The sequence below is a fragment of the Cyanistes caeruleus genome, chromosome 5 (genome assembly GCF_971803275.1).
Source record: "Cyanistes caeruleus chromosome 5, bCyaCae1.hap1.1, whole genome shotgun sequence".
NCBI classification, from domain to species: domain Eukaryota; kingdom Metazoa; phylum Chordata; class Aves; order Passeriformes; family Paridae; genus Cyanistes; species Cyanistes caeruleus.
This window is the reverse complement of record NC_141705.1, coordinates 54,112,558-54,128,735: the sequence shown is the minus strand read 5'-3', so window position 1 is coordinate 54,128,735 and position 16,178 is coordinate 54,112,558. Positions and strand designations below refer to the sequence as shown.

Below are 16,178 nucleotides of genomic sequence, written 5' to 3'. Positions count from 1 at the left end.
TACCTATCACTTTCCAGGAGTCCTGTGGGGAGCTGAAGGTTTAAATTTAACCTTTCTCCTCTAAAAGTGATGTATTTTTAATTTATTTATGCACCTCTGAGAACAATTCCCAAAAAAATTATGGAACTGCCTTTTGAGTCTGGAAACCACTTCTGTTTTCATTTGGTGATTAATTTCCCTTAAAGTGAGGGGGTCCGTGTCCCATTTGGGTACCATTGTGTCCATGTTGAGGATTAATATCTCTGCCTAAAGACATTTGAAAGTGTGAGTTGATGAAATCTAACTGATACAACCAAGTGGAGCAACTGAGTATGTGTTGAAGATAGTTGAATCTTGATTCTGAAAGGACATGAATGTAATTGAGCATAGTAATAACATGATTTGCCTTTCCAAATCTGCAGTATTAAGGAAAGTTAAATATGCTAAAAAACACTAGGCAGATGTCCTGCATGTTGCTCAATAAAAGCTGAGCTCAGCTATCCATATTTAATATTCAGAATTGCAACAGAGAAGACAAATGTTTTCTCTGCAGTCGTCTCTACTTTTATCTTCACACCATGTGTTAGAGGCAATCCTCATAAATCTTAAAGGATGTGCACATTATTTCGCCCTGTTTAGCTTTCTTGGGGGCACTATGGACTTTCTCCTGGAAGTACAACCCTGGCTAGCAATTACTTATTGTATGCCAGACATTAGAGCTGGACACTGATACAGAGAAGAGGATTGGGTGCTTCAGCTGGAAATGAGCAAAGCTGGACATTTTTTCCTTCTTTATCCCACCTAGAAAGGTAGAGAGGGGATATAAAAAAGGCAGGCAAAATTTGGAAGTCCTGGTACCACTATATTTTGATATGTCTAGCTTGAACCATGTTCTGTCCTGCAAATATTTCCAGTTTGGAAATATTTGAGCTCATTCCTTGTCTTCCCAGATGTGTGTGGTGAAACAGTTGCTTTTGTGTTGTACTGCAGAGGGAGATTCATACCTCTCGGTTTAATGCAACTAGTTTTGTTTCCTTGCACACAAATTAGGTTATTTTTTTCTCTTCTGACTGTAAAGGGAACTTTGGCAAGCACTCTGTTTTGTTTTTTGCAGAAATCTCTCTTCATTGACTGTGTAGGAAGCCCAGGGAGTCTAAATCTCTAAATATGCTGGTTTTGGTGTGGTATGTTTGGCAGTGCTCTTAGTGTGTTGCCCTTCCTTCTGGCCTAGAATAATCTATTAGTGGGAGGCTCAGGTGAAGAGAGCCTCCACAATTTATGCAGTGCTAAAGTGCCCTTAAATTTATGCTAAGGTGTTCTGAACAGTCATGTGCTTCTCTTTGTATTCTGTACATGTTCCTTACCAGCTCCTATGCATTATCATTCTGCAATGCTGTATTAAGCAACAGATCTAATATCTCTCACTCACAGCTTATCCTTTCCTTGAGGAGAATTTAACACACAGGGTGTTTTTTAGGACATTTTTGCTCTTTCTAAAATAACAGAATGGATAAGGATTTCTAGAAGGACCACAGTCAGTCTACAGCCAGCCAGAGTTCCCTTGTTTGAGGCTTGTCCAAATAAGCCAGCCATCTCCATGGCATTTTGACAGTTTAGGTTCCATGCAGAGGATGGTGTTGATGGGTAGTGAATCAGGAGGAAAGCAAGAAATTAAAAACTTCCTAACAAAAAAAGCCTAGCAAAAGCTTCACCACATTTCATCTGTCTCATTAACCAGCAAAATATGTGCTACCAATGCTCCAAACAGCATTGCATTTCAATTGCAAACAATGCTCCATTGCATTTCTTCTTGTAGCTGAGGAAATACCTTTCTCTGTATCATTTGTTGATTCTCTTGTCAGGCTGAATTTACTTTACGACTTGCACTTTCCACTGTGAACTTGCCATGATGCTAATTTTCATCAGCTGTTCTAATGAGCTTGTTTTCATTAAAGAAACAAACAAGCAAAAAGCAACCTAGCTTGGGCTGCTGCTGTTGCAAGACCCTGAGACTAAAACTGTGCTTATAGAGCATTTTTTATCTTTACAATAAAACCCAAACCCAAGTAAGCAACCAGACAGCTGTCTCAGCTGGTTACCTGTGCCTCACACCTTGCTGCATGCATGGGCACTGTCAGTATAAAGTACATCAGAAGATCACAGTCTGTCTTTTCAAAAATAGGAGTGGTCAGTCTTGACTTTTCTTCAGTAGGGAAATTAAAAAATGTGTCTGAGCCTGAAGGGTAAGTTCAAACTGTCTTTTGTTGAAAGGTCTGTGTCATAACATTGATTTGCTTGGCTCCTAGATTTCCTAGCCTCTAAGAAAATCAGTTGTGGAAAGGATATAAAAGAGGCATAAAAATATATGTGTTTTTCTTCTAGTTCTCTGTTTGTTGACATGTAGTATGTAAGCAGAGGGAACTGTTTTGGTGCTGAATTCATGAAGAGGAAATACCTAAATTTGTTTCATTTAAGTGCTGGAGCAGGTGTTTTTGTCACTTTTAAGGTCATCTGTTGAGGCTAGAAAAAAAAAAAAAAAAGGAATGCAGTAATAATTATGTGATTATAAAGAATTTAGTGACTAACGGGAAAAAAGTTATTATGAAATACAGATCTGTCTTAGAGAGTTTCAGACCGGTTTTCATACCTAGGTTTCAGTAAGATTTCCAAATAAAGTTAAGATAGAAGAAAATTCTGATAGTAGAAATGCAATTTGCTGGACTCTGTTGATTTGTTTCTATCCTGTGGCTATATCCTGTATTTTCAGCTTTGAATTGGTTTCTCTATTCTTACTACCACATACCACAAGGTATAAACCTGGTTGAGCAGAATTAAGCAGTATTGGGAACAAAGGCTCTCTGCTAGCCTGGTATCATGATAGAAACTGGAAAGTTGGAATACTTTGGGGCTAAAACTAAAAAAAAAAATTAAAAAAAAAGTTAAAAAAATAAAAATCAGCTAAGGATAGTATTTTACCATAGAGAAGGTATGAGTTCTTTTAAAGCTCATGAATTAGCCTTTGTAGTAACATCTTTAAGGCTTTGTTCGCAACATAGAGGCTATAAATTAGGTTACATAAAAATAAAACTCCCTCCCCTTGCCATGATTCTCATATATCATATGGACTATCTTACCCAGGTTCCCATGGGACTCTTGTCTCAACCTAAATGCTGAAAGTTTATGTGATTTTAAAGGAAACTGGAGGAATTTATGGGGTTGGTATATGCACCTCTGACTCAGGAAGTCTGAATCTCGTGAGACTGAGAGTACCTTCTGGGGAAGGTGGCTTGAGAAGAGAGTGAGCCATATCCAAGTTCAGCTTGAGGGACAGCAATACATCCAGAAATGACTATAACAGTGTGGTGTTAGTGCTCTCCAACTGGCCTCCAATGGGAGAGGCTGTCTGGGAACCTGTTGCCTCTCTCCCTTAGCTCTGAGATGCCAAATAAATTTAAATTCACTTGTCTTTCCTCTTTTACTTTCAATGCTCAGCCTTTGAGTCTTGCATTCTACAGAAGGTGTTTCCTTCTTCTCAGAGTAGTGCTTATGCTCACAGAAGCATTTCCATTCTGATTATTTGAGAGCTTTTATCTCTGCCGCAGAACAGATATTAAACTATTTCTTATCCAGGAGAATGGATTGATGGCCAGACAGGGAAACTGTGAAAGTCCAAGGTTTATGTAAACACTGCAGAAATTCCCATCACCACACCAGCTCAGTGTCAAAGTTTTACACAGCCATGTAAGCAAGGAAGGAAGCTAGCCAGCATTAGCAGGCTTGTCTGTAGTTTGGAGATGCAGGTTTAGTTTCATGCTCAGGCAGTGCTCTCATGTGATTGTGAGCAAGTCAGCTGCCTGTGTTGTCAATCCCCAGCGTGGGGATGCAGGTCCTGCAAGGAAAAAGCAGAAGACCACAGGGTGCCCTAGTACAGTGCTAATGAATATGTAAGTACCACAGGCAGTAACAGGCAATGCTACAAGGCTCTTCTGTTTCTACAATGAAGAGTACACTGTCTGCTTCTATCTGAGTGTGTCTCTGTGTGCTCAATACCTGCAGGGATGGAATTCTTTATTGAAATGATAGTAATTTCACTCGGTAGGTTTGAGTCAAAAATTGCCATTTGAGTTTAGTGATGATAAGTTAATATTTTTTTAGCCAGGTGGACTGTTACACTAGTTAGAAGGTACCACTGAGAAGCCCCAAATTATTTGGTTTAGGACAGCATGTAGAAATAGAAACAAAAGGATTTTTTTGGTGTCTTGAATAAATGTGAACTCAGACTCTGGTTTCAGAAGATGCCTCACTCACTCCTTTTTATTTTAGGGACATTTTATTCCTCAAAGATAGCTTTATATTTGGCATCTTTCCTGAACATACTATGCTGCCACACTACAAATGCGTCTGCATGCTCTATTTTTAAATAGAGCTTTTAAGGCAGCTGCTGCTCTCACTAGTGTTTGCAGTGGAACACAGATGCCCAAGTCCTGCTGTGGCTGGTGAAATAATACAGGCACAGCCTGTGCCTGCCCTGCCTTCCAGTTATCATCTCAGCAGCCATAATAACTTTCCTGCATCAGCCCACAGGACTTTGTGTAGCAGTAGGGTGAAATTCTTTGATCTGTGCTGCTTTTTCCTTAGAACCTCTGAGTCCTATGCCTTATTAAACACTCCTCATCTTGGAACGTTAAGGCTGCATATTCTGTGCTGTGGTTTCAAAGATCCACAGAAATTAGGACTGGAAGGAACGGCAAGAGCTCCTCTAATCTTTGCACTGATGCAGTGCAAGGCCAGCTAAACCTATTATCCTTCACAGCAGAAAAAGAATAGGGGAGCTTTATTAGAAAATAGATCTTGAAATCTGTAATTGCAAACTTTATCATGCCCCCGTACTCTTCAAGCACTGCAGCCACAGCAGCACTATTGTGATGTTATTTGTGGCAGATGACTCTGAAGACCCCTTAGGTCTGGAGATGCCCAAAGCAATCTGTTCTGTTGCTTATCCAGAACACTCAGTGGAACTTGGCTCCTGGGGATACTGTACCTGCTGCTACAACACTGACCTTTGCCAGCAGGTACATGGAGCTTATTTCGCGCTATTCAGGAAGGAAGATGATATATCTTGGGTACTACTCACATTTTTAGACGCTGATTAATACTTACAGCAGTAAGTGTAGAAAGCCATTTAATGCAAGGAGAGAAAACACCACTGTAAATCATTGAGGCTTCGCTGGTTTGAGTTAATCCTTTTCTCTTTGGTCAGTGGGAATTTGGGTTTGTGTGCATGACTCTTGTATGCAGAAGAATCACAGGTTTCACAAATGAGGTATTTTTTCCCAACACATGGGTGTGAGGTTTTAATTTTACTAGAGGTCACCTTTTGCTTCAAACAACTTCTATTTCCAGAAAAACAGTTCCAGAAGTGAGCTTATCTTTGATGAAATGTTTTGTCAGCGTTGTGCTTGTAGAGATGGCTCTGATGATGTAGGTCATAGCCATCCCCTCTGTTTTGCTATTCCACAGATTAATAAAGTGTGCTGCACACAGAATGTGCAGGGGCTGTGTATATCACCCTAATAGACAGTGTTTGCAGAAGTTATAATTCACAAAGGCAGTCACAGCAATGAATTAAGTGCTCTTGGCATTTGGGAAAGAAAGCCCATTTGAAATCCAGCTGCTTGCCAGCTGTGGATATTCATAGCAATTATTACATTGGTTGCTTTTTTCACACCATCTTTTCATTTTAAAAGTATAATGAATGATTTTATTGCCATCTTAAAAGTCTATTTATAATCCATTCATCTTGTGATGAACATGTGTATACGATTCTCGACCTCTCTTTAATACTTCACAAAGTAGTGTTGCTTAGTTTAAAGTTTTCTTGGCACAAATGTGAGATAATCACATTTCTTAACAGCTTGAGTGACTTTAACTTTCACTCCTGTACTACTAGAGTGTGAGTTTTAATCAGTATTTAATATATAACTAGGATTTTATTTTTCCTCCCTACATTTTAGTCATCCCTACCTTTCATTTCTCTTGGCTAGCAATATCTGGGGAATGACTGGGGATGCTTGGAAACACAGCAGTGTGGGCAGAGTTTTGTTAATTCATTCTTCAAGGTACCCACTGCAGTTTTTGATGCCTATGCACACAAAATAAGCCATCTGATGGCCATATGGTAGTGACACTGTTTTAAAACTGCTTGCTCTGGCAGCTGCAATTGCAGTGACCACTTGACTGCAGCACTACATTTTTCAGCTTGTGTTCTCATCAGTCCTGCTGTGGCACTTTTGCTAACAGTGACTTAGCCCAGAGCTGATGATGGAAGCAGTCTCAGTTGTTGCTATGCTGCTGGCAAGCCTGGAGCCTCGTAGAAGGGCAGCAGAGGTTAAATATGTTAGGTGGACAAAGAGTGGGGTTTAGATTCTTGGCACATGGTTGTGGCACTGGGCATTAAAATTTCAGGTATTTTTGGTCTTATGCTCATGTATTGGCTGTGATAGCCCCTCTTAGCTGCTGTGTCCCAGCTTCTCACTCAGAAACTGGGAGATTTGGGCATGCGACCTTGTTCTGAGATGATCAGACTCTTGATGGGCTGTATCTGTATTTGTCACCCCATCCTCCTCTAAGCTGGCTCTGCTCTCCTCTAATTTTCATAAAAATTATTATTCTGTCAAGCCCCTCTGGATAAAAAAGTGAATATTGATTCCAAAAAAGCCAAGCCAGAGATGTGTCTGTCCTGTGGTGTGGCAACTTCGATACAAAGCCCATGGTCTATTCCCAGGTGCTGTATTTCCTGACCTACTGGGCAGCACTGTGTGGGCAGGATGAGGAACATGGTGGAGGAAGAGCTGGATTTTTTTTTTCTGTGAAACCCTCTTTGGAGGGGCACACCTGATGCTGCTGCCTGTATCAGCCTGCCAATTTGGGTGTCTGAAAGGAGGGCTAGAGCAATCCCCCTCTAGGCCCAGCTGAACTGCAACTTTGGAGGTGGCCCTTGCTCCAATAAAAACAGACTGAAGGCTGTGGGACCTGGCCAGTGGAAGATTATGCCTGAGAACACTGGCTCTGATTTTCAAAAGCTCCTTTTTCATAATTCCCTACCTAAGTAATAAGAGTATTGCATGCATGCACAAGCATTAATTGAAGGGGACAAGAGAAAAATGAAGCTAAATGATTTATGACAGGGAGGGCTTGAGGTAAAGGAAAGGGATCTTAATCAGAAAGCCAAAAACATATCTGTGCCTTGTGTGAGGATACACTTTTCTGAGGATAGTGGGTAAGACTGAAAGCTGACCTGACAACTTGAGCCTTTCTATGCACTAGAAGATCTAGAAAAAATATGGCATATATCATTTTTGCCCTCTTGGCTCCCCAGTTTCCATATATAGATGAGGACCTATACAGTCTTCTAATACTATCAGGTATGTTTGAGTATTTTTTCCCTTCCTTGGCCTGCCTAATTTCTTTTTGATAACAAAATCTGAAGCACCAAGGTCATCTTCTGAGCCACCAAAACCCAAAGAAAGTTGCTCCTACTTGCTGCTTAAAAATTTCAGTGTCTGGAAATTATTCTACCACCAATGAAAAGTACTGACCCAGGAGTATCAAGTCTTAAGCAATGAGGGATATATATACCTATGCCCCTCTAGTTTTGATGATTTCATTTCCCTGAGGAATGCAAGGGCAAGCAGTGTGTCAGCAAAATCACCTCCCTTTCCTGTGCTCCTCTTGAAAAGACTTGGGCTGTCTAAGCAGAGGCAAACAGACAAGACATGCAGGTGCTAAGATCCCAACTCTTTGCATAACTAGCTCTCACTGCATCAATCCTATCTTTAGCTTCTGTTGTTCCCTACTTGCTGGATTGTAACACTTACTGCTGTGATATATTTGGCAGAGAAAGTTTCAAGCTTTCCAAAATGTTATGGTTAACTGTTCTCAATAGATTTACTTTATCTGTTGGTAGCTAGGAAGAGGAGAAATGCCTGCTAAAGGTAGTTCTAGGGATAAGAAGCTGAGAAAGTAAAATAAATAATTGTGTAAGACTTAGCAAAGGATTAATGGATTGAAAATAGAGTTGCAAATGCTCGAGTGTGACAATACTACTAATACAAATAACAGCTGCTTGAGTTCCTACATGGTTGGAGCCTTTAGTTTCATGGAGAGTTGCTTGCAGAGTTCCTTATCACTCCATCTGCAGTTCTTTTTTCAGTCCGTGTCCTTGATGAGATTGTACCCCATCTTGCAGTCTTATGCTATTTCATCGTGGTGGTAAATGTGGGAACTGCCTGCTTTCAGCTGGTTAAAATGCAGAAACAAACATTAGTTTTATATATAATTTAATGGTTTTTTACTCTCCTTATACTGTCTTTCAAAACCACACAGGTTGTCCCTTCTCCAGAACTGGTTCCCAGTATGAGTAGTATTTGTTATCTTGAACTGAGATTGTTTAACCTCATTTAAAATCCTGTTAGAAAACTTGAAGTGATTTTTTACTTATTCTGTATTTTTAAACAGGTTCAGATGCCCAAGGTTTTTAAAGTTGTTATCTGATTTTATGGATTTCCATTATAGGGACACTTACAGACTTGATTTTTTGCAGAAAGTTCTGTCTTGGGGGCTAGTTAACACAGCTAAAAATTCCATCTCCTCCAGACAGACAGCTAAATACTCTCAATCAGATTTAATTTATCTGTGATATTTTTGTCCAAGGCTTCTGTCCAGTACTTAGAAATCTGATCATAGGATCCAGAAATAATATTGTTTGGGAAGACTTTTGCACCTTGGAAAGTTTTGCTAATAATTGTTGTAAAACCATCATACCAGTTAGGAATATGGTTTTACTTTCTGAAATGTAAAACACACCATGAAATTAATAACCAGACACAGTAGAGCATTTCTTTTCATTACTGAAATGGGCTTAATTGGAGTTACAGCAAATTTAGGTGGCATACTAGCAGCACTATATAAATTAGGTATGCGTTCCCACGGATAATACAGCCATTATCCAATTCGCCTTCTTCCTAATTTCATTCTCCTCCTTAAAAGAAGTTAACATTTTTGTCACCTACTTAATACAAATGATATTTTACTCTTAGGAAAGAAATAATAGAAGAATAAATGGTGCCAAAAACTGTAAGACAACAATTAGGAAGTCACTAGGTGCAGCAGTGAAAGATTTTTTTTTTTACTTCTGTGTTAAATTATGCCTTGAATTTGACCGTGGTTTTGGTATGACAAGAAACAGTAATGTGCTATGGCCTGCTCCATTTAGCAGACAATTGCAAGATTGAGTCAGCAATAAAACCTTTTTGTTGATCTCTCTGCTCACCTCTATTCTGTGACTGAACATAGCCCCTCAAATGTATCCCCTGGATAAATCCTTCCCAAATCAGTGACACAGCTCCCACACCTACATTTACCAAATTATTCCTCTCTGTCCATCGATGGAGAATAGGTGGTGGGCTGATCTCTGTTAGTAACTTTGAGAGAAAGGAGAAATGCCCTTAAGGTCAGCTAAAATTTTCACATCTGGAAGTAAGTGAGGTGGTTTCATGAGTGTTGCTCAATCAGCAACAGCAGATGGGAAGCCAAGGTTGCCAGTTTAGCTGACGGGGTGACTTTCACATGGAAAGACCACTGAACTAAACACGCTTCTAGCAGCTGTTTGTTTAGACAGTGTTTTTAATAGATCATCCAGTATCCCTGAGCAGAGTGATTCTTTTAATTTTCCATGAAAGAAAAAGCCCCTATTTTTCAGACTTTAGAAAGCCCATGAAGATGTTCCATTTCCTCTTATCCTTCATTGAAAGAATTGAAACAATTCTTATGAAATAGGAAATTTTCCCTTACAAGCTTTAATTTCTTCAAAAGCGCTCTTTGAAAAAGAAGTGTCTGGAAGAACTGGGCAATTTAACTTTTAATTTTGTGCTTAATCTTTTATCCAGCTTCTCAAGAAACAGGGGAAGATTTTTAGGACCCAAATGAGAATTAGGTTTGCAAAGCTTCTCATCTTTCACTGTAACTTGAATGTTTCTGTCTTTGAACCTTTTAAATATCCTCTCATAACAAAGATGCTGAGTAAGCATGTTCTTTCAGCTTGATTGAGGGCCAGATTTAAGGGTCAGAGTTATTTTTTAATGGCTGTTTTAGCATTTTTGGTACTTTCCACTCTCATAGTTATTCAGAAGTGTGCATGAAATGGAAATGGCTTTGAATATTTATCTTGCTTCCCTTTCTATTACTTGCCATGCTTTTTATAGGCTTAATTTTTCCTTTGGTATTTATGATACGTTCTGCCTAACTTCAATTCTGAGTAGCAGTTGTAACTGAGACTTAATGAAGTTTTTTGATGGTGAATATAGATGCATTGAAATAAAACATTTTATTGTAACATATTCCAAAACTAGCCAGTGGTATTAATTGCAGTGTTAGAGATTCAAACAGCAAGGTGAACTCTCAGCTTGTATAGCCTTAAAATAAGAGCTAAATAAATCACTGATGGAATAGAAACTAATAAAGTACCTGAATTCTCACCTCATGGCTGATTTGGCAACAATTTTATGTTTTATTTCCTATATTCAATTGAACTTATTTATAGATATTCTTTCTGGTATAAACCTGAAATTGTTCACAAATATTTTTAATGCATACTTCTAAGCATTTTCCTGATCCATGAGTTTTTCTAAGCAGTTGATTGCAAGTAATTGCTAATCACAATGCAAGCTGTGCTTATTCATTTTTATTAGGCACATCACTTACAGCAAGGTATTGTTTCTCTCCCCAGATGGAGGTTCCAGTTCAGGAAAATATTAAAACAGAGAACTCAAAGAGACTTCATAAAATGCTTACAGGTATGTTCCTCAGCACTTTACTGAGTCCAGAGTATAATGAGAGTAGCTCTTTAAAGCAAGTTTCTGCTATGTATAGTTAGTGTTTATGAGTTTAAAATACACTTTCTGTCTGTGTTTCTCTGATGTTAAATTAAAACTTGCTGCTTCCGTAATATCCTTTCCAGGAAATTCACTTGCCAGAAGTATCCATAGAGAGGGAGGAGAAAATGAATGTGAATGCAGCCACAGCAAATGTTGGTCAGTGAATAGTCAAGGGAGCAGGAGGTGCAATTCCAGTCTAATTACAGTCTGAACAATGGATGTCATCCATGAAATGAAAAGATTTAAAACAGAGCCTTTTTACGTACATTATCCAGCCACCCAAATATGAATTGGTTCTGATATCTCTTGGGTTTTTTTCCCCATATTCATAGTCATGCAAGACAAACAAATATTTATAGTTTCAGGTTCCTGTCCTTCCCATCAGAATAAAAAATTTTAAAAAGCAGTAGGATTGAATCAATTGTACACACATATTGACAGATATGACCATCTTCCTTCCATGCTGCCTGGTTTTGTCATGTAATTTAAGGAATGTAATCCAGAGCACTGACAATGACATTTATCATGTAACAGTTTGAAAGACAGTTTGTCATACAGAGGGGCTCAGACCTCATTAAAATCTCATTCCCAGCCAGCATCTGGTGATGGAGGACTTGATACAGGTAAGGAAAAGTTCATTGTAGGGTCAGAGCCTGAGGACGGGGATGAAATTTCTTTCGACATCTGCCAGGGGATAGATCTTCTGTGTAAGGTGTTGTGACAAGACAAGGGCATGAGGTAGACCTTTTCTTCTGGATAGCAGAGGGTAGGATCTGCCCTGTAGGATCTGCTGCTTTTGGATTTCTACTCAGGGAATGGCAGTTCTGGCTACTATTTCCAGCTGACAGTGACTTGCCTTGTCAAAAGACAAAGTTGTTAAAGCAACTTCATTTAGAATACTTCTAAAATTACTCTAATTTCAAGAATGGCTCGAGCACATGTGGGTTCAGTAAGTATAAATGTAATTGGTAAGTGTATTTAACTATATGAGTAATTCAGTCTTACTTTGGACCCTGCTCTCAGTTGTGACCTGTCTGATATTTTTGCTACGGAATTTCTGGTTATTTTGTGTACAGTGTTACAAAAATAATATATTTTTTGTATTACACATATTTTTGTAACAACACATATTTTTGTAACAACTGGAGATGTATTTGCAAGAGTGTGAAGTTTCACTTGCAGAGTTTGAAATTGCAATCAACAAACTGTTCTTTAATTTGGACAAAGCAAGCCTATCAAACACAAATATTAACCATTCTATCTTTCAGTGAATACTTTAATGTAATAACAAAAGATTTGGAAGTAAATCACCAAAGCTATAAAACTCATATATGCATTTCCCATACTGATTATAAAGCAACTTGTTTACTAAGGAAGAGGGGAGCCTTGCTTACCTGGCAGAAAACAGGGTGAAAATAGTTTCTCTTTGTCATTTACCATGTATATCTGTGTGGGCTTTATAAAAACACATCAAACATATCAAAATACCAGGTTTGCTTTGAGTCAGTGTTACCTGGTAGAGGTATAAGGGTGGATTTTGATTAATTATATAAAAAAATTCAGACTCAACATCAGTGCAAAACACTGTGGTTTGGAACACAAATAGATGTCACTGGCAAAAAAAATACCTAAATACAGACGGATGTGAATCAGTGCAAGGATTTTACAACTCTGCAAGAACATGAAGGAGGAAAAGCCAGTGAGAATGCCAGTGGGGTTTTTTTGCTGGGATTGGGAGGCAGTGGTCTGGGCTCTCGGTTCTGCTATTGATCTGCTGCACACAGACATGTCATTTCCACTTTGTTAAATCAGCCACAGAATCTCAGGGTCACAATGAGGCAGTAAGTTGGTCAGTTGGTCCTGTGGGTGCCTTCTGAAATGGAAATTGAGGAAAGTAACCTTTGCTGCAATGTGGGATAGGTGAAAGTTAATTTGTGCTGTCACACTCTGTTTTCTGCTTCTTTCTCCTGTGAAATAGAACCCAAATTTTGAATAGGAGTAAAAAGACCATTGACTCTTCCTGGGTGTTCTGGGTTTATTAATAAAGTGGTTCTGAATAACAGTTTTCAGTCTTAAGGATAGGTACATTTTCCTGTATTCCTGTGCCCTGGAAGTGGTCACATCTGGCTATGTATCATGGTAAAGTAACCAAATTTTTATTCCAAAGTCAGTAAATTCTGTATGGCTCAGGGGTGGTGTATGGGGGTTGCCAGTCTACTGCAAGCCTACCTCCCCAGCTTGCTTCCCTGCTCCTTCCATTTACCTATATTTAAACCACTCAGTGAGGCTGTGCACTTAAAACTGTGTTGTGTTTAAAGAGTAGTCATTTGTATAAAGAAAATAAACTTTTAAAGAGCTTGTTTTGGGTGAGGAGTGGGCTGTGGAGGAGAGTTGGAGAGAGGAAGTGGATGAAGTTACCTGGAAGGAAATCCTGTGGATTTCACACATAGAAGGTCGTGGCAGAGGGGAACAGATCCCCCAGAATGGTGTCTTTTGGGAATCTCAGTAGGTGTCACGTCACAGCAGTCCAGAGCTCAGTATGGGCTAATTTCTCCTGGGTGCATTACAGACTGAATTTGTTGGCCTGTGTTGATTGTTTCTGAGCTGCTCCTTTTCTTATCACAGTACACAGCTGACCCAGGAGTTCATGGCATAATGACATGCACTAAACTTTCCAACAACATAATACACTCAGCACCTCTAGAAAGTAGTTGTTCAGCAGCAGCAAATGAAAATGGTTGGCAGGTGACTCAGCTCCACACACACAGATTGCCATTGCATTAATTGCCATTATCTCTCAAAAACCTGCCAACCTTCCCAGCACTTGGCTCTTGCAGAGGGACTGAAGGGCCATCCAATTCAACCTGTTTTAGACAGATTTTCTGACTCACCTCTCTTGGTTCAACTGCAGGAGGGCTTTCAGGGCATTTGTGAGCCATGAAAGGGCAAAGCTTGTCATTCTGAGGCAGAAAGAGGGTAATGAGTGCCTCAGCCAACCAGTAGAGGAGGAGGAGAGAGATCACATTTTCCAGAGTGTGGGCCAAAATACAGAAGCTGTAAAGCAGTAGGAAATCAGTGTGAGACCTTTTGCCCCTTCACACCACACTCTGCTGTCTCAGGCTTCTTCCTTAGCCACAAAAGATCTGGCCCGTAGCTAAAGGTCTGCAGAGGTTGCCCCTCCACACCACTCATCCCTTTCACTCTTTGACAGCCAGAGTGGTATTTAGGTGAATTCACTTTAGCCTGTGAAACATGCACAAATAACCTCAATTAGTGTATTAACCTGGCTGACCAGGTGGTAAAAGGCTCCATGCAATGCTGAATGCCTTCAGAAGAGACTGACTCACTGGCTGGGAAGAGAAATGACGAAATCAAATAAGAGGAAGGCTGTCTCTACACCAGGCTATAATTATGCTGCGTGCATCTTGGTGCCTCAGGATGCTATGGAGTTGGCATTAGAGAAATTTGTGTCAATATGTGACCAATAAACAGCGTAGTTCCCACATAACCTCCTAATGAGAAGATTTTAAAACTGTACATGTCCATTATTAAGATGAAGCTCTCTTAAACACAGTAAGTGTTTAAGCCCACATCTACATTCTTAGTCATCCATAGTGGCTGTTGTCAGAGGTGGGATTCTGAGTAGAATGTTTGGTCTAAATATGTGTTCCATGCTGTTAAGCAGTTTTTGATCCATCTGTGGATTAAGACAGGGGTTCTACAGGTTGGTGTTTTGTAGCTTAAGACTGTCAGTACAGAACTCTCTAATGGACCTAACTTCTCAGCCAGTAGGCTGACTGTAGGCTGATTGGTGAGGGGTGAGTCAACTGTTTTAAAGTAAATCACCCTAGAATTGTCTTCTCTGATCTCCAAAGTGCATATCCTCTTGCCATTCTAGCAGGATCTTCATGTGAAAATGAAAACACAGAATTTCATCTGAAGCTTTAGTTCTCCCAGAGTACTTTAAAGCAGACACAATTTTATATTCACAACACAAAAACCTGATCCATTCTGTATTTCACTTGAGCATGTCATTTATTTTCAATCTCCCTCTGAGTAGAGAGGGTACTATGATAATAAATGAAAACATGAATTCCCTTGAATTGCTGTTCTTTTGCTTTTTATATTGCTGCTGAGATTTTTTCTGGCCTTGGTTTCTCTTCCTGACTGCTTTTGAGTCTATTAAGTGACATTTCTTAATGGTTCCAGTTGGTGTTTAGGAGAGGAGAAAATCCTCTCTCAAATCCAAGGGGTTGATGAGACTCTGAATCAGATTTTTTTCAAGACCAGATCCAATATGATACATCAGGCCAGAGACAGTAAGAGAAAAGAGATTCCTCTGCACAGATAGTTTGTTGGCGTTCTTGCCCACAGCTGCCAGGTATAAAGATCTGCTTAGCATAATTTGGAGCAGGGACTTGAAATTTTTTTCAACTTTATTGAAGTTTGTCTTGATGGGTTTCTTCTTCGTGGACACAATGGATACTAAAACACTGATGGGGACAAAGTGACTGATTCAACAGCTTGTGGACATTCACCAGGACTGCTTTCAGCTGCAGCGTAGTGCTGTGTGTTTTTCTTCTTTGTCTTTTGTATCCCAGGAAATTGTTACAGCTATTCTGGAAAAGCGTGTTTAGTTTGCAGGTTGCTTCAGAATTTTTCCACGAGAGATCTTTATATCCTCTTGTTTGTGCAACAGAACCAAATGTCAGAGCCTGAGTGTTTGTGATGAAATACAGTTTTTGTTTTCCAGACAGACCTGCCTGTGACATATAAATGCTGGCAGCATGAAGCGACTGTTGTGACACAGCTTGTCAGGAAAATAAATCTGGGCCTTGGGCTTTCACCACTTTGGGCTCCTGGTGACAGGTGTCCAAGTGGCTGCTGCCTGACTGGTCTGCTTGTATCCATAAAACCTCACACCACTAACTCACAGCTAAGAGGCCTGACACCCAGGGAGTACTGTAACAAGACTACCACAGAGTGAAGGCTTTTCAGATATGATCAGATGCTGCTACATCTCTTCTTGATTTCCTCCGCTGCTCCAGTGAGCAGGGCTTTACTCTGGCCAAGTCAAATGGTGTGCTGCTGTCACAGCTTTTAGGGCTACTATGAGCAGCAAGAGCCAGCCTTAAGTGTATTCTTTCAGTGGGCAGTGTACAGTTGAGAATTTCCTTTTAAATGTCCTTTAATGCAGCAACACAGCCCTGTTTACTTGCAGGTACAGAATGGAGTCTATCAGTAGTCTGACTACTGACAAAGAAG

General features: G+C 39.7%; 1 long non-coding RNA gene across 1 annotated transcript in view; it reads left to right on the top strand.

Moving 5' to 3' along the window:
- Positions 1–1,958: 1,958 nt before the first annotated feature.
- The window catches only part of LOC111928799 (uncharacterized), a 129,416-nt gene continuing 115,196 nt past the window's right edge, over positions 1,959–16,178 (top strand). The window contains exons 1-3 of the long non-coding RNA XR_002864313.2: positions 1,959–2,045; positions 2,162–2,222; positions 10,766–10,832. This is a non-coding gene — a long non-coding RNA (uncharacterized LOC111928799). The remainder of the gene's footprint in view (positions 2,046–2,161; positions 2,223–10,765; positions 10,833–16,178) is intronic.